The sequence below is a fragment of the Haliotis rufescens genome, unplaced genomic scaffold (assembly GCF_023055435.1).
Source record: "Haliotis rufescens isolate VD_foot unplaced genomic scaffold, xgHalRufe1.0.p SCAF_1, whole genome shotgun sequence".
NCBI classification, from domain to species: Eukaryota; Metazoa; Mollusca; class Gastropoda; order Lepetellida; family Haliotidae; genus Haliotis; species Haliotis rufescens.
The window spans coordinates 10,687,223-10,712,772 of NW_025963779.1; the positions used below are offsets into that span (position 1 = coordinate 10,687,223).

A 25,550-nucleotide genomic window follows, 5' to 3' on the forward strand; every position below is an offset into this window, starting at 1 on the left:
TGGTAGAGTAACACTTTTGTATCAGATGGTGCAGATAGTTAGGAAATGTTTGTTGATCGTGTCAAAGCAAAAAGCGTCAGTGTTAAGATTGTTATCGAAGTCAGAGCGCATGCATCCACAAGAGGAAATGATTATCCAGAGTGTAGAAGATATTTCTTCATGTCTGCGTATATTGTACGGAAATCTATATAGGACTTTTCCTTAAATGCATATATCTTGAAACTTCATGTTACTACGTTAAATTTTCGACATACTAATTGCAATTTTCAATTTATTAATTTCAAATTAAAGATACTAAATAGCATTTTTCAGATAATATGATAACTTCCTAGATACTATGAAAATTTGCTGAACGTGAGATACTTTGACAATTCAACTTTTTTTAATTGAAGAGTCATCAAATCACCCAAAAATTCGTCTTAATAGCTTGAATTTTCAAGATTAAGTATTTCTTAAATGGCCCTAATAAACCTAGTGTTCAGGGCGTTATACAGTATTATCATTGAAAGTCGGTGCTGTGCATTGTTGTCTTAATTTGACTAGAAACTATTCACGATTAATGTGTTAAATGTTACGAATCATTGCATTGCAACTGTTAGATCTTTGTAATTTCTTAAAGTAATGCAGCAATTTACAAATGTAGAGGAAAATGTAACTGTGTCTTGTATGAATGTATTGAATACTGTAATGTTTACGGCCTTAGGTACTTATCCGAAGTTTGTTACAGAAGTCAATCGTTTCCTTGCCATGAATAGAAATGTTGGTTATCACGAATTATTATGAATACAGTGTCATATTTATAAGAGAAGAATAACATACAATGTTTGTACTCTTTTCACACGCAAAGTCAAGTCCTTATTTTTCAGGTGAATATTCCTGTTTTTGTTCTTGTGTGTACAATACACAAGTAAAAAGTTGACTATTAAATATTATGTACACGAGACGCTCTATTTCTTTCTTTGAGTGGACAAGTAAAGTGTGGGATTTTAGTCTTACCCGCTAGCTCCGACTACATTTGGATAAGCTGTGTGTGTGTGTGTGTGTGTGTGTGTGTGTGTGTGTGTGTGTGTGTGTGTGTGTGTGTGTGTGTGTGTATGCGCGTGCGTGTGCCAGCGTGTGCGTGTTACTTTTATTCATGGTAGTCCAAGTGCATTCACGGATCTAGGTGGGTTGGGGCAGGGATGTACACTCTAAATCTATGTGTTCTAATATAGAACACTGGACGCGTCCATACGTTCTGCCACAGAATACGAATGTTCTAATTCGTGCAGCACGTGTTCTATTGCTGAACGCCTGTAATCTGTTGTAGAACGCGTGTGTTCTCTCCTGGGAGAAGTCCATGCACATTAGCAGAGATAATGTGCTGAATGCTGTTAGACAAATTTAAATTCGACCATCATATTTGTGTTTTCGGAATATTTATTTTTGAGAAGAAGAGAGGCTGGTAGATTGGTATGTCAAACAGAAAATGTGTATAAGAAGGGTTATATTTTGAGTTTGATGAATAATAAATAGTTTATAAACATGGCATACTTTGGGTTAATAATAACTTATATGTAGCCTGAATAAATACAACAAGAAACATTACTGAAATACAACTCATTGCTAATACATGGAAATAACTTGCTTGCATTGGGGACATTTACTTGTATCAGAACACTGGCATTCTGATGGCTAATTTTAGCTGGATCTTTAATGGGTGCTCTGGAACTTATACGGTCTATTTGCTGAACGCCTGCGTTCTCTCCTAGAACGCGTGTGTTCTGCTGTGTTCTATAATGTTATATGCGAGAACACGTGTTCCATTAATAGAACATCGGTGTTCTGTTTTTCTAACAAGCATTCAAAGCTGTCCATGCTCTGTGATTCACATCCGTTATGTGAGAAACTGGCGTGACGTCGCATGTATTTGGCGCTACAATTTCCTATGATCTGAGGTGTGTCTGTGGTAAGTATCCATCTAGGAATACTTTTGTTTCATATTTAATATGTACCTAAAATAATGTAATATTTCGGCGATATATTCATATGCTGATCCCAACGAAGTAAAACCGGCCCCTTACAAAACGCATAGCAGACGACATATTACTCGCCATTTTGACCGTCATTTCTGCCATTGTTCCACACGCTTTATTTATAAATTATGAGTTGAAATTCCAATCAAAATTGCAAGTGTCACTATTTGAACGTTTCCGTTTATTTGATTGATGTTCAAATAAAATGAATATATATTTCAGGTTCTATATGAATCGCCTGAAAGTGCGAAGCGTGCTACATGCAACAAATCTCTGAACATCTAAATTTGGGATCCGAGGGCATGATCAGCAAGCATCGACAATGCATCGAAATCAGCAGAGAGTAGTGTAAGTATGTAATGAACAAAAAGAACTAAACCTTCATAGGACATGTTTTTGGCTATTTTATGTGAAATATTTTAGAGAATCAGTCTTGTTGTTTCTATTTCAGGGTGCATTGCAGATAATCAGTACCATCCATGGAAATTATTGCACAGGGCACACGTCTACACAAAGGAGGAAAAGACACAAGGTTTTGCAGATCAAATAAGAAGGTACTTGTGTATATTTTGCTCTAACCTTTATCCAAGTAAGTGGTAACTTTGTTAGTCAAATGACATTTTTGGCAAAACATTTTGCAACCTATAAATAATGAAACAAATGTCACGGTAATCTTGGGTTTACTAACGAACATTTGTTATAATGTCCTATGTAATATGTACGAGTTTGATAACTATATGACTATGATCAAATAAATGTTTTGTGTTGTAGGATGTTGGGGAGTCATATTTCACATGAAGTTTCCTGAAGCCTGCGATGGTCATGTCGCTGTTACGAACATCGTCCTTTGGGGATATTTACCCACAAGAAACATCTGCGAAGTACATGCGCTTGAAACTTAAGTTATCTTAAGTATGGAAGTATGCTTCAATTTGCTACACAACAGTTTGTAATGTTTCATGAAGAACTCTGACTCATAAGTGACTTGAATATCCATGATCATCCCAAACAAATGTAATAAAGAATTCATGGTTGCAGTTCAGAATTTCGTCCGTGTGATTTTATGCCAGATAATATGCATGGGTGTATGGTTTAAATTCGTACACCTTGAAAAACATCGGGTAAATTGTATTCGACACACACGATGAGTTGTCGTTTCAGTAATGTGGAAGTACGTGTCCGAGAACGTGTAGTGTTCTGAATCTCGGTCCAGAACACTTTACAGGCGTTCTAAAAGCGTTACATCGTCAGAACACGTTGAAGCGTTCTAAATATGTTTGTAGAACACTCTTGTTCTGGGTCGAGAACATCAACGTTCAGAATATTTTCAGAACACATGGACGCGTTCTAAAAGTGTTACATCCATGTGTTCTGTCTAGTGTTCAGAAGTGGAACACTTGGGTTTAGAGTGTACACTTGTTTTGAGCATACTAATAATATCAACGTATAAGTAACACCACGTGACAGAATCATTTGGTGACATGTATTCATAAACAAGGCTAATTGCTTGACTATTTTTGGCTAACAAATGCAAATTGTTTCCGGAATTATTAGCATACATAACCATATTTTCATTTTCGGTGTACTCATATCACTCGCCCCGCACACGCAGTCACACGCACATAATTATGCATATTGATAAATAGTGAACTGTAAAACACGGCGTAGACGCTTGGAAAAGGGAGTGAACTCTTGCAGTACTAACGACTGCACACGACCCTTAAAACACAACTTAGGAATTCGACAGCCTACCGAAGGTATACGATTTTGTATTCGGGATTGTTAAGACCGTTGCTGGATACAAAATGAGGATTTATATACATAATAGTTTCACTGTGGTGTATTCACATGTGCTGTTTGATTATTTCTGGACGCAGCAGTCAGCAACACTCGGTGACGTGTAAATATTGGGCCAGATGTACCAGTGATTGTAAGCACGATCACCCCCAACACCACCGGGTCGTTTTAGTTATCAAATGAGAACACGTGCTTGTATATGAATAAACACCTGTTTATATCTTGTTTAGGATCAGCAGCAGTCTTATATTAATACATACTATTGGGAACGAGGTTAAAAGCCTGGTTTTCTTTGAACTCAGCAGGAGGGCATTCCGCTGTCGAGCGAAAGGCCAGTGGGTGAATGACAGCTTGTGATTAATTGTCCAGATGGCTCTAGCTGGGCTTGCAGATGACACACTATTTACTTATAAGCACAGGTGACATACTATTTACTTATAAGCACAGGTGATACACTATTTACATATAAGCACAGATGACACACTATTTACATATAAGCACAGGTGACACACTATTAACATATAAGCATAGGGACTATACATTACGTTTCACTTTATCAAGTACCTGTAACCATTTCAAAATAATACAGGTTTAATAATACAAACTAAAATTATATTTATGCATGTTGTAATATTGTCCAGAATTAAGAATTGTATTAACAACGCCAATGTTAGAAATAATCTGCATACACACCATACCTCTCTATGTTTAACATGATATAATTATCAAACTTTTATTTGTAATAATCTGAAGGTATGATAATGACAGTAATAGCATAAAATAAAATTAGTTACTAATCCTAAACTGAAGTAGTCCTCTACACTATACATTCAATAAAGAAACCTATGAACATATTGACTTTTTAACATACTAACATTTCATTATGAATAATGTGCAACCATTCAGGAAACCAAGTACATCACCATAATGTATTCTTGGGACACTACACACAAGTAAAACAAGCATCAAGCAATTCGGAAATACCCCACTTTTGGTTCATTGTCATTGGATACCTTGAGTTTCAGAGAAGAAAAAATAATGCTGTTCAGTAAGTAGAGTGAGTGAGTGAGTTGGGTTTAACGCCGCTTTTAACATTATTCCAGTTATATCACGGCGTGTCAGCTTAATGTGGGAGGAAAGCCCGAAGTGATGCAGGTCTCAGACGTTTACCACTTCAGTGAAACCCACGAGCACGGGTATGGTACTGACAAACCTAGAAACATAATTGGGGCGAACCGGGATTCGAACCCACAATCATAGGTTTCTGGCGTGCCCAAGGGACGCAACTCTGCACAGCGAATCGCGGTGCCTTAGACGACTGGGCCACCCGTGCCCCCTTCAGTAAGTAGAGAGAAGATTAACCTTATGACGAGTACAATTGTCACATAATCAAACACATATCTATTCAATACATGTTCATGCTGCTCTTTCATGTTTTATTTTCTGAAAGATCCGGATATTGATTCCATAGAAGTTGAAGTTAAGTTTTTAAAGATAGCAAATGATAGTTTCCCTCGAACTTCCATCAACCAATACTACATCATGGCATGCTAAGTCCACTGTCTTGGTGTTTTCGTTTGCTGATTAGCCTTTACAGTTCAATGGCAGGGCTAATCGCATTAATTTCATGACACGTTTTAAGCAAGCGGTCGGTACTCGCATTAGCATGGAGACAAATTTCATGATTTACAGTATTCGTAAAGAATATTTAATGTAGGATCAACCGCATGGGAGAGTAGAGCTGAAGGGGTCGTTGAAGTCATGGGTACTATATATATGTAACCCAGGTCCATTTCAGTATACAGAAATGTACCCTAGCTAAGAGCAGAGCCTGCAGCGGGAGTAGGGGGAATTATGAGCATAGACTTGCTAAGTATTTTATGATACTCATGCTGGCTCAAAGGAAACTTTGATTTATGTTTATAGTAACCCCACAATAAGTAGGATTAAACTGATAAATAAGGATGACAAAATTGACATTTGCTGTTTACGTACATTGATATGCTACATTGTTAAAAAAATGTTTAAAGCCCCAGAAAGGCTACTCATTCTCACCATGCAAGGCACAATATCGAGCTAGGCACAATATATCTGGACAGAGGGGACCTTTCCTTCGCTCATCAGTTAAAAGAGAGAATTGTGGGGACAGGCTTGGCACGGGTGGTTAGAGAACTATAGGGGCTGAATGCAGTACGTTGATGTTACAGACAGAAAAGAGAGATCTGCAAACCCTGTTTCCCCAAAGTATACTGAGATTGCAAAGTTCGGCTTACGCTTCAAGACAGTTATCTCCCTTTTATCAAACAGAATTTCTCTCTGATCGGATTGTGTTATATCTGTTTAGTACTGGTTGATATATGCAACCTGCGTGTTTCCCTGATATAAAACAACAACAACAACATTCTACAACCATCGTAAAAACACAATTAGTAGGCAGGTAACAGCATTCGCGGATCAAGATAGATGTAATGCTCTGTCACAAATAGATAACCGTGATAAATGGTGGCCATTTTCCAAAACAGCAGTGTTTTAGGCATATTCACGTATCGCGGTGTAGAAGATACCATTAGTTATAGGAATACTATTCCGTGGGACGGGTATACACGACTTGTGCAACCGATGTAACATGCATGGAACTTCACATTGATATTCATAATAACAAGTTTATTGAGAAATCTGTTTTAACTATCTGAAATTAAAAGATGGCCGCTGTTTTGGAAAATGGCCACCATTTATCACGGTCATCTATTTGTGACAGAGAAATACATCTATCTTGATCCGCGAATGCTGTTACCTGCCTACTAATTGTGTTTTTACGATGGTAGTGTGTGTTATTCCATAATTCGGTTGGAAGAGCTAACACAATTTGCACCCTTGAAGCATTCGCTTTTTTAATTACCTCAACCGAGTAGGTTTTACAGTTCACAAGTTTACAGATTGACACACGTAGTACATACGCACGCACGCACGCACGCGCGCACGCACAGGGAAGCGTCATTTACATAATCTGGCTCTATCAAAGTATTGATATCATATCATTCTGAAGCACTGGTTGACAAGTGAAGGCTATTCTCCAACTCCATGGCAATAGTTACTGACAGAAGATTGACTGCACAAACAGCAAACAAAGCCCGGCAAATCGAACATTTGTTTCGAGCGACAGTGCCTTTACGTACTACCACCATTTGTCCGACTTACTAAGGCCATACTGAAATGTCACATGTGCCATAAAACGCAAGTGCAGCAAATCTACAGTACAAATATCGTTATAATACTTACTCCTTGTGGTCAAATAGAGATGTCTCATTGGACAAACGCCTGTTTAGCTATAATAACAGTTCAACAGCCATAGAGGCATGTCCAATGAGGGATCTCTGTTTAATCACATGTAGCACGTTTATCTCTTAATAAACGAAGGCAGTACATAGTATAGCAACGTGTTGGTGGTATGTAGTCTAGTGGTTAAGGCATTGGCTCGTCACGCTGAAGACCCGGTTCGATTCCATACATGGGTACGATATGTAAAGCCCTTTCACGATGACCTCTGTTGTGATATGACGTGACTTTGGCTAAAAGCGAAGTAATCACCATACTCACCCACACACTTATAGCAATGTGTGATGGACGTGTGTTCCGACTTTGCCCTATACTCAGTGTTTGTTTGTTGTTTAACGCCGCACTCAGCAATGTTATCCTCAACGTAATACGTAATATGTTCACATGGAGCCCCTTACTATTACAACGAGATCCAAAATGTGTATGTTTTTTATCAATAATATCTGAAAAGATAAAGTAGACCAAATATGGATGACAACTTCTTTATTATATTGTAATAGTGACGTTTCGGTAGAGATCCGTTGGCCGTTGTCAAGCAAGACTGAAGAATACGTACTTGGTTTGGGTTTTAACGTGCGCTTTCCGAAAGCGTATTTCGCGCACGGTGAATAATAATTATGGTATAGAATTATATATGGTAGGTGAAGGGTTAACAGTAACGACCATTACCAGACATGAGGGGGGTTAACATGAGTAGATTAACCCATCACAACAGTAGGATAGTATTGTAATTGTTGAATCAGCGCCCTTCCGCATCATCTCCCCACCCCATCCCCCGAAAAGCTTTCCACATTATCAGCCGCCTCCTCAAACATCACTCCAACAATAACACCTCCTTCCCCCGCCCCACCTCCCTCAATACCCGACTAAGAACCAACGGCAGAAACACCAGTAAACCCCAAGCACCCAAAGGTGTAGTTGACAATTCTATGTCGGCGAACACCCCACCCAATCAACACCAGAATCAAAGGAAACAAAACTTCAACCATCAAAATAGACAGTAAACAACCATCTCGGACCATATGAGAACCTTCCCAATCACAACATCAATTGGGAAAACATCAACATCCTCCCTAACAATTTAACCAACTTGACTTAACTAAAAAAACCTTGTAGATGCAGTCCCGATTCGTCGCCACACGCCTTCTATCAACAGAGATCAAGGTTATTTCATCCCACACGCCTACTATGAACTCATCAAGCACTAGCTTGCTCAATCATCACACCTAAGTAATTTAATCCGGTTTAATTAACTTCCTGTTTAATTGACTTCCTCATCGCGTGTTCTGTCCATCACGTTGTTACCCTACTATCCTTCTGTAGTTATTAGTTAACCGACTCATTTGAATCCTTCTCATGTATGATAGTTGTTACTGCCTATCCTTCACTTACCATATATATGCCATGTTCAACAAACAAAGAAACATAGAGAGAAAGAAACCAACAAACAAAGTGGCAACGAAGCAACTTGAATCTAACTCAACTGAAAACTGTCCCTTGAACAATATCTTTCTTTCACCCGTTAAACATTACATTTGACTTCGGATTATCCGTTGTTGGAAGAGCCCCACTTCGTTACATCCGTTTGAGTTTGACGGAAAGAGCAACGCAAAATACAGTGTAACGGGTGTCGGCTGTAACCGCCCATGGTCACACACTGTAACCGTCAATGGTCACACATTGTAACCGCTCATGAGCACACTGTAACCACCCAATAGTAACGCATTGTAACCAACCATGGGCACACATTGTAACCGACAATAGTAACACATAGTAACCGTCCATGGTAACACACTGTAACCGATAATAGTAACACACTGTAACCGCCAATGGTAACACATTGAAACGGCCCATGGTAACACATTATAATCAATAATAGTAACACATTGTAACCGCCAATGGTCACGCATTGTAACCGCCAATGGGCACACATTGTAACCGTCTATGGTAACATATTGTAACCGACAAAGTAACACTCTGTAACCGCCCATGGTCACAAATTGTAACCGTCTATGGTCACACACTGTAACCGTCCATGGTCACACATTGTAACCGTCTATGGTCACACATTGTAACCACCCATGGTCACACTCTGTAACCGTCTATGGTCACACACTGTAACCGTCTATGGTCACACATTGTAACCGTCTATGGTCACACTCTGTAACCGCCCATGGTCACACACTGTAACCGCCCATGGTCACACATCGTAACCGTCTATGGTCACACATTGTAACCACCCATGGTCACACATTGTAACCGCCCATGGTAACAGACTGTAACCGCCAATAGTCACACATTGTAACCGTCCATGGTAACAGACTGTAACCGTCTATGGTAACATATTGTAACCGACAAAGTAACACTCTGTAACCGCCCATGGTCACACATTGTAACCGTCCACGGTAACACATTGTAACCACCCATGGTCACACATTGTAACCGCCCATGGTAACAGACTGTAACCGCCAATAGTCACACATTGTAACCGTCCATGGTAACAGACTGTAACCGCCAATGGTAACACATTGTAACCGCCCACGGTAACACATTGTAACTGTCCATGGTAACACATTGTAACTGTCCATGGTTAAACATTGTAACCAACCATGGGCACACATTGTAACCGTCCATGGCCACACAATGTGTACCATGTAAACCACCCTTTACTATAAAGCCCTTGTGTTTTGAATTATAAGCCATGCATCCTCATAAAGCCAAGGGCTATAAATATGTTTTGTAAAGAGACTACTGGTTTACAAAATACGCGTGCTTCTGAATCCCTTTATCTGACAAACCCAAATGCACATGCGCGTTTTTATCAACTTGTTGCACGCCACCTTGCTCTGCAAACCATTTACATTCCTTGAAATAGTCTTATAAGAAATTGTTGTTTTTAGTGGCAATACAATCTTCACTTTTTTCTCAGACAACGCCCATACTCAATGTAAACGATATCCCGGTGTTGGCGGGGCGGCCACGGAGTATTTGTATATAGACATTCGTCAAAATTGGATGATAAGAAGTTGACAAAAAAACTCAACGGATGTAGCCAAAGATGCTTGTAAGAAGAAAAAAATCCTTGTGTCTTGTCAGACCGTTCATTTGGCATCGTTACACAGATCTACTGGGTGCAGTCACACAAACGCAAACCTTAAGCGAAGATTATCATTTACAAGCGCACGAATTCCTCATTCTTAGTCATAACACAAGCCGTTGAGCTGAGCCTCTCCTCTGCTCGAACAAGATTATTGTACGTCATGGCTCATGAGTGTGTGTCAAGGCTCACACAAGCCGCTGAACAACGTCACACATCTACTGGAACAAGCTTATTGTGTGTCATGAGTGATCACACTAGCCGCTGAACAACGCACACATCTACTGGAACAAGCTTATTGTGTGTCATGAGTGGTCACACTAGGCGCTGAACAACGTCACACATCTACTGGAACAAGCTTATTGTGTGTCATGAGTGATCACACTAGGCGCTGAACAACGTCATACATCTACTGGAACAAGCTTATTGTGTGTCATGGGTGATCACACTAGGCGCTGAACAACGTCACACATCTACTGGAACAAGCTTATTGTGTGTCATGAGTGATCACACAAGCCGCTGAACAACGTCACACATCTACTGGAACAAGCTTATTGTGTGTCATGGGTGATCACACTAGCCTCTGAACAACGCACACATCTACTGGAACAAGCTTATTGTGTGTCATGAGTGATCACACAAGCTCTTGAACAACGTCACACATCTACTGGAACAAGCTTATTGTGTGTCATGAGTGATCACACAAGCCGCTGAACAATGTCACACATCTACTGGAACAAGCTTATTGTGTGTAATGGGTGATTACACTAGCCGCTGAACAACGTCACACATCTACTGGAACAAGCTTATTGTGTGTCATGAGTGATCACACAAGCCGCTGAACAACGTCACACATCTACTGGAACAAGCTTATTGTGTGTCATGAGTGATCACACCAGCCGCTGAACAACGTCACACATCTACTGGAACAAGCTTATTGTGTGTCATGAGTGATCACACTAGGCGTTGAACAACGTCACACATCTACTGGAACAAGCTTATTGTGTGTCATGAGTGATCACACTAGGCGCTGAACAACGTCACACATCTACTGGAACAAGCTTATTGTGTGTCATGAGTGATCACACTAGGCGTTGAACAACGTCACACATCTACTGGAACAAGCTTATTATGTGTCATGAGTGATCACACCAGCCGCTGAACAACGTCACACATCTACTGGAACAAGCTTATTGTGTGTCATGAGTGATCACAGTAGCCGCTGAACAACGTCACACATCTACTGGAACAAGCTTATTGTGTGTCATGAGTGATCACACTAGCCGCTGAACAACGTCACACATCTACTGGAACAAGCTTATTGTGTGTCATGGGTGATCACACTAGCCGCTGAACAACGTCACACATCTACTGGAACAAGCTTATTGTGTGTCATGAGTGATCACACTAGCCGCTGAACAACGTCACACATCTACTGGAACAAGCTTATTGTGTGTCATGAGTGATCACACAAGCCGCTGAACAATGTCACACATCTACTGGAACAAGCTTATTGTGTGTAATGGGTGATTACACTAGCCGCTGAACAACGTCACACATCTACTGGAACAAGCTTATTGTGTGTCATGAGTGATCACACAAGCCGCTGAACAACGTCACACATCTACTGGAACAAGCTTATTGTGTGTCAAGAGTGATCACACAAGCCGCTGAACAACGTCACACATCTACTGGAACAAGCTTATTGTGTGTCATGAGTGATCACACTAGCCGCTGAACAACGTCACACATCTACTGGAACAAGCTTATTGTGTGTCATGAGTGATCACACAAGCCGCTGAACAACGTCACACATCTACTGGAACAAGCTTTTTGTGTGTAATGGGTGATCACACCAGCCGCTGAACAACGTCACACATCTACTGGAACAAGCTTATTGTGTGTCATGAGTGATCACACTAGGCGCTGAACAACGTCACACATCTACTGGAACAAGCTTATTGTGTGTCATGGGTGATCGCACTAGGCGCTTAAGAACGTCACATATATATTCGAACAAGCTTATTATGTGTCATGAGTGATCACACTAGGCGCTGAACAACTTCACACATCTACTGGAACAAGCTTATTGTGTGTCATGAGTGATCACAGTAGCCGCTGAACCAGTGATTGACATCATGAGCATCGACGGAGAAGCATCAAAGGAGTACGCGTGTCTGACCACCCGATCCCGTTAGTCGCCTTTTACGACAAACAAACAAACAAACAAACAGTCCTTCCCACGGCTGAGCTATAACCTGTAGTTTGGCGTTCTCGTCAACATTCCGATGATGTCACGTGTTTTTGTACAACAATCACCACTCTCACTTATTCCCTAATGAAATGGGCCCAGCTTCCTCTGGAGTTATCCACAACACAGCTGGTTGGTTGGTTGGTTTGTTGTTTAACGCCGCACTCAGCAATATTCCAGCTATATGACGGCGGTCTGTAAATAATCGAGTCTGGACCAGACAATCCAGTGATTAATATCATGAGCATCCATCCACGCAATTGGGATTGATGACATGCATCAACCAAGTCAGCGAGCCTGACCCCCCGATCCCGTTAGTCGCCTTTTACGACAAGCATAGTCACCTTTTACGGCAAGCATGGGTTGCTGAAGACCTATTCTACCCCGGAATCTTCACGGGTCTCCACAACACAGGCAAGGATTAGTGTACTCGGTCCTTTGTTCGTAGACGCCCACTAAGATGGCCGATGAAATAATTTTCGTTTAACAACAAATAAACGAGTTTCAATCCGTATGTTGGTGCGTACACCGCCAACTACAACAGGCCGCTTTGTTTGCCACAGGAATACGGTTTTTAAGCGAATGCAGAACACTACTCAATGATAGAACCTTTGAGGCGGCGCGTAGGTGTATTGGAGAAGCAATGGATATAGATGTAGATTAGCCCAATCAGTCGATAAATCAGAAGATCCTGGTACTTAATAGGAAGGCAATATTTATTCATATATGATAGACATCGATGATATTGGCGATTTGTAGTACACCCAAGTAAAATTGGCTTGATGTGATGGTGTAATTCACTACCCAGAGATGAATACTAAATGTTTATCACATTCATGGAACAATGCATAAACCATGTTTCAGAAACGGTGCAAGGACCATCTCACGAAGAAGAGGAATTACTTGGATATCGAACCAGTAATAAAACCACGAGGATACAATAAGTAAACTCCAACAAAATTGAGGAAACCGTATTGAAACCAACAAAGAAACCAATAAGGAAACAAAACAAGGAAACCACAATGAAGACAACGAGGAGTGAGTGAGTATAGTTTGAAGCCGCTTCAGCAGTATTCGGCTCATCTTCCCGAGGCAGGAGTGTTGACTGACTTTAAATGTCCAGTTTCCACTGGACTTTTATAGTCAGTTCACTCTTTTGCTTCGGGAAGATGTATTCAGCGGGGGGCACCAGAAATGGGAGTCACACATTGTACTCGAAATCGGGCCTTCAGTGTAACTAGCGATCGCCTTAACCACTAGGCTAACCCCCACCCCAGCCCACCCCACCATAGCACACCCTTCCCCGACCCCCACAAAAACAAAAAAACCAACCCCAAACCCAACCCCCCAAACAAAAAACAAACAAACCAAAAACAAACAAAAACAACAACAACGAGGCGACTGTTCAGGAAACCAATAAGGAAACCAACAAGGGATAAGGGAATCTAAATGGATACCGATGATGAAGATTGTAAGGAAATACAGGAGAAACCTAACAGGGAAACCAATTAGGAAATCATAATGAAATCCATAATAATAATAACGAAAAAATATGTTAAGTCAGTTATTAATCTCTCTCGCCATAATGTGGCTTGGTTTTTGCTGAAAACGACGTTACTCATTCACCCAACTTCTGTTACAAGGGACTGGTTTTGTATTCCCTTGTTCATTGCTGCCAGAGTTGGACAAATGTATTTTTAACAAAGAAGTCGAGGGAATCTTTAGGATCTCTTCATCTTACCCGCAGTTTATACACAAGCATGCCAGGACCCCTTCGCGGAAAGGGTCAGCTGGACTCCCGTGGACCTACACGAGTAGACCGACGGATACCGATGTTACTAAACACCATTCATTGGTGCTCGGAGGGGCGGTCGGGTAGCCTAGTGGTTAAAGCGTTCGCTCGTCACACCGAAGACCCGTGTTCGATTCCCGACATGGGTACAATGTGTGAAGCCCATTTCTGGTGTTCTCCGCCGTGATATTGCTGGAATATTTCTAAAAGCGGCGTAAAACCAAACTCACTCACTCATTGATCCTCGGTGTCGAATGACATCAGATAGCGGACTACGGTGAAGTTTTTCTGAGAAGCAAACTGCTATCGCCAAATTAACACCAACAGAGATGTTTATACATTTTGCATCGCCCAAAACAAACTTTCAAGGTGTAGACATGTCTCCAAGTGTATTTACATTGTAATAAAGAAGGTACGCATGCGTACCTATAACCCATAACCGGGTGATATTTGAACCACATTTTTGGGGCACTGTCTGTTGGACAAAAAACGCTCAGACTGCTGCGCGAAGCAACAGTGGAATCAGTTTACACAAAATGACCGTTGTCAATGTCGTAGTCCCTCTGTGGAACCTTACCCAGAGCTACATTTGACAAAGTTAATGACAGTTTGAACCACCGGAAGTGAGCCGAACATGCACACAGAGTGAGAAAGCGCAACGAGAAACCATTACTCACTTTAGCTACATCTATTATCTCATATTAATTACTTTCTGAAACTGCACGTCAACATTGTCTTCGGATAACAGTAATTAACACTTAATCTCATCACAATCATATCCCTCACTTAGCGTCTTCAGATGGTACCCACGGATTCCCACAAGCTAAACATGTCGAGAGGTAAGTTTCTAAGATCTGCCAGTGAGAGATAAGTGAGTTTTCCTAGTCAGACCATATTGATATTAAGCGTTTCTTGATAACAATCGATAGTGACTGCGCATGCGTGAGATGACAGATGCAATTTAAATGTGTGTATGATTTATGTGAGATCAATTCATTGCGATCTATCAGATGAGAGAGTACACGCACCCTCCCGTCTTTCTCTTATTTGATTTGGCCTGATACAGTGCGTAAAGGAGAATCCTAGTGATTGCATTTCCGATAACCTGCTCACATGAATGTCCAACACGGCGTTTTCAACAAACCGGATTCGTAATGGACTAATAAACATGTTATACTAATTACAGGAATTTGTACCAATACTTTTCGGTACAAATCACCTTGCAAATACGTTTTGAACAAAATGCCACAAAGATGCGCTTCTAAGTATCTGTAATCTCTTTATTGAGTCAATTCAACTTGGCCTAGGCGTACTAACGATACGTTCAGTCCTCATCTTGATAGAGGAGGCAAACATGATGCCCGTCCCAACATTGACACACTGTTGATACCCCAGTTCATGTTAATCCGAAAGTAATCCTGTAAAACCATTGCACTTGCACTTGAATTATTCAAACGTGAAGTGCTGCCTGATTAAAATGTGTATTCTACATTATCCCTGCTTGTCTGAAGTTTGACAATCCAGCTTAGTCAAGACACATCCATACGTAGTGCAATACAAGGCACAGTTAATGCGGACTCAGAAAGAATGGACGCATGACACTATTAACATGGCCTATGATAGACTTGGCACATGTAATTTTTATCAGGGTCTATAACAGACTAGAGACAGGACAAAATCAACATGGCCTACAGTAGACTAGACGCAAGGCACTATTAACATGGTGTATTGTAATAGACGCATGACACTATTAACATGGCCTATGATAGACTTGGCACATGTAATTTTTATCAGGGTCTATAACAGACTAGAGACAGGACAAAATCAACATGGCCTACAGTAGACTAGACGCAAGGCACTATTAACACGGTGTATTGTAATAGACGCATGACACTATTAACATGGCCTACACTAGACTAGACGCAAGGCACTATTACCATGGTCTATAACAGACTAGACACTTGGCACTATTAACACTGTCTATAACAGACAAAACACTTGGCACTATTAACACTGTCTTTAACAAACTGGACACTTGGCACTATTAACACTGTCTTTAACTTACTAGATACTTGGCACTATTAGAATGGCCTATAACAGACAAAACACTTTGAACTATTAACATGGTCTATAACAAACTGGACACTTAGCACTATTAACACTGTCTATAACAAACTGGACACTTGGCACTATTAACACTGTCTTTAACTTACTAGATACTTGGCACTATTAAAATGGCCTATAACAGACAAAACACTTTGAACTATTAACATGGTCTATAACAAACTGGACACTTGACACTATTAATACTGTCTTTAACTTACTAGATACTTGGCACTATTAGCATGGTCTATAACAGACAAAACACTTTGAACTATTAACACTGTCTATAACAAACTGGACACTTGGCACTATTAACACTGTCTATAACAAACTGGACACTTGGCACTATTAACACTGTCTTTAACTTACTAGATACTTGGCACTATTAGCATGGTCTATAACAGACAAAACACTTGGAACTATTAACATGGTCTATAACAAACTGGAGACTTAGCACTATTAACATGGTCTATAACAGACTAGACACGTGGCACTATTAACACTGTCTATAACAGACAAAACACTTGGAACTATTAACACTGTCTTTAACAAACTGGACACTTGGCACTATTTACACTGTCTTTAACTTACTTGACACTTGGCACTATTAAGATGGCCTATAACAGACTAGACACATGGTACTATTAACACTGCCTATAACAGACTAGACACAAGGCACTATTAACACTGTCTTTAACATGACTTGACACATGGCACTATTAACACTGTCTATAACTAACTGGACACTTGGCACTATTAACACTGTCTTTAACTTACTTGACACTTGGCACAATTAACATGGCCTATAACAGACTAGACACAAGGCGCTATTAACACTGTTTTAACTTACTGGACACTTGGCACAATTAACACTCCCTAAAACAGACTAGACACAAGGCACTATTAACACTCTCTACAACAGACTAGACACAAGGCGCTATTAACACTCTCTACAACAGACTAGACACAAGGCGCTATTAACACTGTCTATAACAGACTAGACATAAGGCACTATTAACACTGCCTATAATAGAATAGACACATGGCACTATTAACACTGTCTATGAAAGACTTGACACTTGGCACTATTAACACTGCCTGTAACAGACTAGACACCTAGCACTATTAACATGCGGTAAAATCTGTATTAGTCTTTGCAACTGTGAAGCTAAACTAATCTTTAACAGAAATATGAATATACTATCCTGCTTTCGGCTATCTTACTGAAGTAACGCCCCAAGGCGCGTGTCAAATCCTCGTCCCTCGCGTGACCATCCATTGGCATCCCGTAGCCTCCAATAGGCAGGCATCGCTGAAGAAAGCATATGTTTTCTGGAATCTAAAATCAAAGGACTTCTTGACACTGCAAACACTTCTGAAAGTCGATAATTGATATCTGTCAGTTTTCCTAAAATAAGAACACCAACCCGGAAATAAGAACTCGGAAAAGGGATCAATATATTTTCATTGAATAAAAGACGGGGACGAATGTCTTATCTTTGAGGTGAAGGCCATAGCTTTGATAAGAACGTGTACCACAGCGATCTCGTGCATGTGCTAAAGGGATTGATTTTACATGCCAAGCACATCGAAAACTAGATGGTTGAATTGACACGTATTTTCTGCGGGGTGGTACGGTAGCCTGATGGTAAAAGCGTTCGCTCGTCACTCTGAAGACCTGGGTTCGACGCCCAACATGGGTACAATATGTATCCTCCGCTTGGCTATTGCTGGAATATTGCTAAAAGCGGCGTAAAACCATACTCACTCACTCATATTTTCTGCGTACGGCATAGCTAGCTTTTGTACTGGTTGAATAGAGGTATCATTTGGCTATCTCTCCATTATGTTTCGGTGTTCCCAATGTTATAAGAAATTTATAAAGCTAAGAACTACAGCTAACATTCATCTTGTAATAACCTTGACGACCGGCATCTCAACATTCCGTAGCGTGAAGATGTGAAAGATAGCCCATCCTTTGCATACCAATTGACATATATCGTTACTAATATAACCAAACAGAACTTGTCTAGAAATACTCCGTTGCTATAGTTACTGGAGTATATACACATAATACTTGACAATAATTAGACTGATTTTATGGCCAGTTATACCGCCATTTACAAGAATTCATTCTATAGCAGATGTCATTAAGCTATATTTGGAAACACGAGTACTTAGCTAATTAGTGGGTTACAAGTGATACACTTTGTGAAGCTCTTGCAATATCAGTAAAGGTATTAGTGGAATTCTGGACCAACTTAGAAAGTTCAGACTCCTTGGAAAGTTATTAGGGTACCGTTAGAAGGAAAGTTGACGAGAGGCCTGCTGTTCCGCTAATGCATGCGCGAGTTACTGTTCTTGTTTTGGTCAAGTATGTCGTCAGTGTGGCGCTGGGATCACCGTTAATGGTGTTTAACGTGAAACCCGTCTTAGACTACATCGACTTTGTTGGTTACAACTCGAGTATTGCAGCATACGGCTACAATAGTTGCTTATTGTCATGGCGAAATCGGTCGGTTGGTTCCAGAATTATACTACTACTACTACTACTACTACTACTACTACTACTACTACTACCACGACTACTACTACTTTCATTATTGTTACTACAACAACTACTACTACTACTACCACTACAACTTCCACCACCACGACTACTACTACTTTCATTATTGTTACTACAACAACTACTACTACTACTACAACTTCCACCACCACGACTACTACTACTTTCATTATTGTTACTAAAACTACTGCTACTACTACTACTACTACTACTACTACTACTACTTCTACTACTATTGTTACTGCTACTACTACGATACACGTGAAGATCACAAGCTTGTCGTAAGAGGCGACTAACGGGATCGGGTGGTCAGACTCGGTGACTTGGTTGATGCATGTCATCGTATCCCAATTGTGTATATCGTGCTAATGATGTCAATCACTGGATTGTCTGGTCAACACTCGGTTATTTACAGACCGCCGTCATATAGCTGGAATATTGGTGAGTGCGGCGTTAAACAACAAACAAACTACTGCTTCTACGACGACTACTACTACTACTACTTTTATCACTTCTAATACTCATGTTGCTTCTGTTCTACTACTACTACAACCACTACTAATATTAGTATTACTACTACTACTACTACCACTACCACGACGACTACTACTACCTTCACTATTGTTACTACTACAACTACTGCTGCTGCAACTACCACTACTCCTCTTACTCACAAACACCACCCGATCCCTACATAACTTCTAACCATTCAAGTCAAAGATCAACGCTCCATAAACATGTTTATCTGCACTCTTTCACGTCTTTTCTATATTTACGCTGATAGGCACCTGGTCTGACAACCTGTACAAAGATGGACGAACCACATGCACATTCGCTACACCAAGCGTTCCTTTCAAATAGAATAAATAGTGTCGCGGCTTGTTGAAGCTCTACCCCTATCAGCCACAGTCATATTAAATGTAAACCACACTTAGTCTTACGAGATACACCCATCGACTAAAATCAAATCTTTATTTTCATTCAATATTTACGTCTGCAAGCAGCGTGCCAAACGTCACCCGAATCCATTTTCTTCATTACCTCAAACACTACCTGATGACGGGGTAGGGCAGAAGGGAGACCCGTGTCGAGATATTGATACATAAGTACTGACAAAACAAACAAAAGGTGTCTGTAAATAAGCAGTGTCTATTGAAGCAACAACCTATTTGTGTGTTTATTATTACAAGACGTTGAAAACCATTCCTTCCTCCACCTGTGCCGATAGACTCTTTTCGAGCTATATAAGCTCGATCAGGGCTGCACCTATCTCAACACAAGCCCAAACTGGTATAGGGACTGAAATAATTATCTGTTGATAACTACTACAACCAGTGATAACATCCTATCAGCACCAGTACGGCTGATATAGTTGGCCATGTGAGTGAGTTAGGTTGGTTTTAGATCGTTTTTATTCCAGCAATATCACGACGGGAACACCAGAAAATAGTGTTTACATATTATACTCATGTTGGGAATCGAACCCGGGAGTAAGGAGAGCAAGGACTGACCGGAAAGAACGGTTTAACCACTAGGCTACCTCACAGATCCCTCCCGGACCAGGATTCGCCTGTCGTAAGAGTTTACTATGCTTGTAAATGGAGGCGACTAACGGGATCGGGTGGTCAGGCTCGCTGAATTTTTGATGCATGTCATCGTATACCGTGCGTAGATCGATGCTCATGATGTCAATCATTGGATTGTCTGGTCCAGACTCGATTGTTTTCATACCGTTGTCATATAGCTGGAATATTGGGGAGTGCGGCTTTAAACAATCCTGATTAGACTGACAACTAGGACAGTGTTTGTCAGAAGACACGTAGACACGTGTTGGGTCGTGTTGTTCACTGGCTTCAATTGGTTCTGGTTTGTCTGTCCCAGACTCTAATATCTACAGACCGGAGTGATATAGTTGGAACATGGCCGACTATGGCGTTAAACAACATTCACTCACTTACTGCGTTATAGTTTTAGCATGAATACCCCACTCAGACACAGTATACTGACTCCAAGCCGACCAGTCCTTGCTTTAGCCCCTTAATGCCGAGCGCCAGACAAGGTAACAACAAGTACCATCTTTTAACGTCTTTTTGGTATGACGCGGTCGGGGATCGAACCCCGGACCTTCCGCTCTCCGGGCGGACGCTCTACCTCTAGACCACGGAGGCGGTCTGAAATAACAAGGGACAAAATAGACATATCAACACAATAATAATGCTCAGTGCCAGACGGTAACAACATCTGTTAACGTCTTTTTGTATGACGCAGCCAAGGGATAGAACCCACAACCTTCCGCTCTCCGGGCGGACGCTCTACCATTAGACCACGGAGGCGGTCCCCAAGAACAACTAGATTAGGCGCCGTGAATAATATCAAATATTTTTTTGTTTTAGAAACGCGGGCAGAAGGTTCGTTGTATGAAACTATCACTGTCGATTTTTTTTTGACACTTTTACAAATGATTGACGACTTTAGGAAACTGCTTCCGACATCCTTAGCCAAAATTTCATAGAAAGTAGATCGCCTTTGGTCAGGGGAGGCTACTCCTTTTTACACCATGGTCAGGGGTTGAGGACTAAAATGTTATTCTATTTGCCAATGAATATTGATGCCCAGAACATATTAATGACCAAATATTTGCAGTTATTCAGAGTGTTTGACATTCCTGAACCAATAATCTATAGAATAATTTAGAGCTAAATCGCAAATAATGACATTTGTTTTTCGAGTGCAATGTTTCCTTCGTATATTTACGCACATTCAAGTCTATTGCGGTCAGCCGTTAGTTTGTGGCAAGCATATTGCAGTGAGGCCTCTTCGGGGCTTAGTTCATCATGCACGGACTATGTTGTGAGAATGACTTTTGAAAACACTTGGATGTTTGGATGATTCCAGCAATATCACGGATGGGGACACCAGAACTGTGTCCATTTGGGGAATCGAACCCGGGTCTTCAGCGTGGCGAGCGAACGCTTTAACTACTAGGCTACCCCACCGCCCCGTTTAGTGTATTAAACATATTATACAGAATATGCACAACCTAAACAACCTAAACCTAAAACAAAACAGGCCTTAAATATTCCTTGTGCTCTAATCTTAACTTTACCAATGAAGATAATTTAACCGCAGCGTTAGTTTGAGTGAGTGAGTGAGTGAATTGGTTTTAACGCCGCTTTCAGCAGTATTCCAGTTATATGAGTGCGTGTCACTTACTTTGGGAGGAAAGTCCAAAGTGATGCAATCTCAGACTTTACTACTTGGTGAAACCCACGAGCACGGGTATGGTGCTGACAAACCTAGAAACATTATCAGGGTGAAATGGGGTTAGAACCCACGAGCATAGGTTTCTGGCGTACCCAAGGGACGTAACTCTGCACAGCTCTCGATACGTATTGATTGTATACACGCACAATGAAGAATTCTTTAAAAAGGTAAACTTGTTTATAGAATGAGCACATGAATGTATAGACTGGAAAATATTTCATCACCTCAAATTTCCAAATTTTGTACTTTTAATTTTGGAAATAGCCTATATACATGGTTTCTACCACCAGGCCTAAACAACAGAACGGCCGTCTTAAGCGTTATGATCTATATGCAGTTAAAAGTAAGCATAAGATCGTCTCGTCACTCGGGATCAACTCCTCCCCCTGTTTTATACACGTTGTCCGACAATGCAATCGATCCCATTTTCAGAGAGTTTCCCCGCACATGCGTGCCCTGGGTCTAAACACGAATTTCACGATCACTCGAACAGAAAGCACGTGCAACAACATCGGTGGCACACGTAAGGTATTGTCCGAGCTTGCAAAGAAACAATGGTGATGTTTATCATTCGCTGAGGTGCGCTGCGCGACGATGGGAGGACGAGTCTCGCGCCAACATGCCGCGCTCTCGTATACTTGATATCTTATCGATTATATGCGTTGCCATGACGACTGTTTCGATCTCTCTGTCTTCCTCGGGTAGTACGGACGAGGTGTGTTTGTGTGACTCGCACGCGGTTGTCGTCAAACGTTTTATGACGATTCCATAATACTGGCGGTTTTGAAGTGGGATCATTTCTTTTTCCGATGTCATGTTTTGATCTGAGTATTGGTAGCAGTTTAATTAAATAGAAAATGATGTATGGCACCGCGGGGATACATCAGCTACTGGCGACAGATGTGTTGTGCAGTAAGTGTAAACTTCAAACGACTATATATAATGTTATTTTGTTGCATAGGAAGGTATTTCCCGAATATCGCAAGTATAACCACTCCATGCGTGCAATTAAAACACATCGACTTTAAAGATCGATTCATCTGATACATCTGATCAATATTTCGTCACCTATGTCACCGCCGTCATATAGCTAGAATATTGCTGAGTGCGGCGTGAAACAACAACACCAATCAATCAATCAATCAATCAATGTCACCCTGTACACACCGCGGACAGACCCGTGAAAATCCGGGTTAGGTTAGGTCTTCAGCAAACCATTCTTGTCGAAAGAGGCGAGTGACGGAATCGGGTGGTCAGGCTCGTCATCGTATACCATTTGCGTAGATCGATGCTCATGATGTCCGTCACTTGGTTTTCTGATCCAGATTCGATTATTTACAGACCGCCGTCCTATAGCTAGAATATTGGTGAGTTCGGCGTTAAACAACAATCAAACAAAACACTGCGGACAACCGGTCTGTACAAGTAGGGGTCCATTGCAGCGCATGATGTGTTCCTTACCGTCTCAGGCAAAAAATGTCTTCATGGAATATTGGCGACATTTTGGGTACACAAAATACAATGACGTCACGATCAGTAGTACGCGTCAGGGAATCATTGGCGTGAAAAGTCAAACATAGCTTTCGGTAAAAAAATATTGAGTGTATATCATTAGTGATGAAAGGACCTATAGACCTAATACAAGGACAAAGGACAAGGCATGCTAAATGTACCTGTGTTACTCACATGATCTGCATAATTAAAAAAAAGCATAAAGAAACCATTATAAGGCAAGGCCCCACCACCCCTACCCCAGGGCCACCCTCCACCCTCCACCCTGATCATCTAATGGCGTCCCCTATGTATATGTTCCTCAACTCCAACCACCAGAACACCCAACGTGAGAAATCGGTACGCGACCAGGTCTATATCGTAATTCCTTGTGTGTTGGTGAATATAACTAAAATCATGTTGGGTAGCCTACTAGGTAACGCGTTCGACACAGTGACACCGAAGATACCGGTTCGATTCCGCATAGGGATACTGTTCGATGGGCCCATTTCTGGTGTCTCCCGCCCAGCACATTCTTGGCGCCATTTAGGGTGGCACAGTAGCCTAGGTCGCCTCTTTTCGCTGTGCCATTAATTAGCCAGGATCGGATGGTCGTGGGTTCAAACCTCAGCGTCCTGATCATCCTCCGTGGAATGTTTACGGGATTTACTAAGTTGGCAAATGTGTAATACCCGCGTCATTGGTGTTGTGATACAACTCAAAGTGGCTATTAATCACTCAGCTCACCAACTCACTCACTTGGCCCAGCTCACCCTTAATGACGCGCAACGCGCTGCTTGAATCACAAAGTCGCCAGCTCATCTGTTCTCGTTTATCGGTCGAGATCTTGATTAGAAGCCTTTCCGCACACATGCACGTCATGGTTGGGGCCCTTTCATCCGTGATTCACACACAGCCGATTGCTGGTTCCATGTATCTATTTTGGTGCTACAAAACTGCCATGCTAGTAGATGTAACGGCAACATGAGAACAAGAATACGAGCGCGTTGATCCGCAGAAATACATGGAATCTGTCAGAGCGAATGAAGTACGGTGCCAATTCTTGTGTAAAACAGCTATCTCAACATACATAGGCTTGGTCCTGAAACAACTAAATTGCAGTACGATCAGGACAGGTTATATGAGTGTGGAGTCTACATGCTCGATTGGCGGAAGACCGCCTCCGTGGTCTAATGGTAGAGCGTCCTCCCGGAGAGCGGAAGGTCCGGGGTTCGATCCCCAGCCGCGTCATACCAAAAGACGTTAAAAGATGGTACTTGTTGCTACCCAGTCTGGCGCTCGGCATTTAGGGGCTAAAACAAGGACTGGTCGGCTCGGAGTCAGTATACTGTGTCTGAGTGGGGTATTCATGTTAAACTGCGACATGGTATCTCAGTGTGCTAGCACTATAAATCGGCATCAGTCCGGACTAGTACAAGCAGCCACACACACACACACACATACACGTGCATGCACGTCGCTATATAAGTGCAATAATCTTGTACGCGACGTTAAACCCAATTTCACCTCACCTCACAGATTGGCGGAAGTTGGAGTTTACCGTTAAGGCTGTCAGCTATTTTTCACGGTCTGTTGATAGTGGGACCGGAGTTCGACATAACTATATGCATTCAATCTTCAATCAAAATAAAAAAATCCAAACTTTCTCGACTCAATTTTTTTCAATCAAGCAATGAAATCTTAATATTATTGTTCGAGACAACAATCGCCATACGCGTCAGTCTTCCGTCAAGAAATGAAATCTCGATACACTATTCGAAAACATAATTACTTCAGACTGTGCAACCAACCATGCTCACGGCAATCTCGACATA

At 41.3% G+C, this 25,550-nt stretch overlaps 1 long non-coding RNA gene across 1 annotated transcript; it reads left to right on the forward strand.

The window, feature by feature from the left end:
- Positions 1–1,188: 1,188 nt before the first annotated feature.
- LOC124114763 lies at positions 1,189–3,419 on the forward strand. The gene is made up of 4 exons (XR_006857897.2): positions 1,189–1,948; positions 2,238–2,363; positions 2,467–2,569; positions 2,787–3,419. It is a non-coding gene; the product is annotated as an uncharacterized LOC124114763 (long non-coding RNA).
- Positions 3,420–25,550: the final 22,131 nt, after the last annotated feature.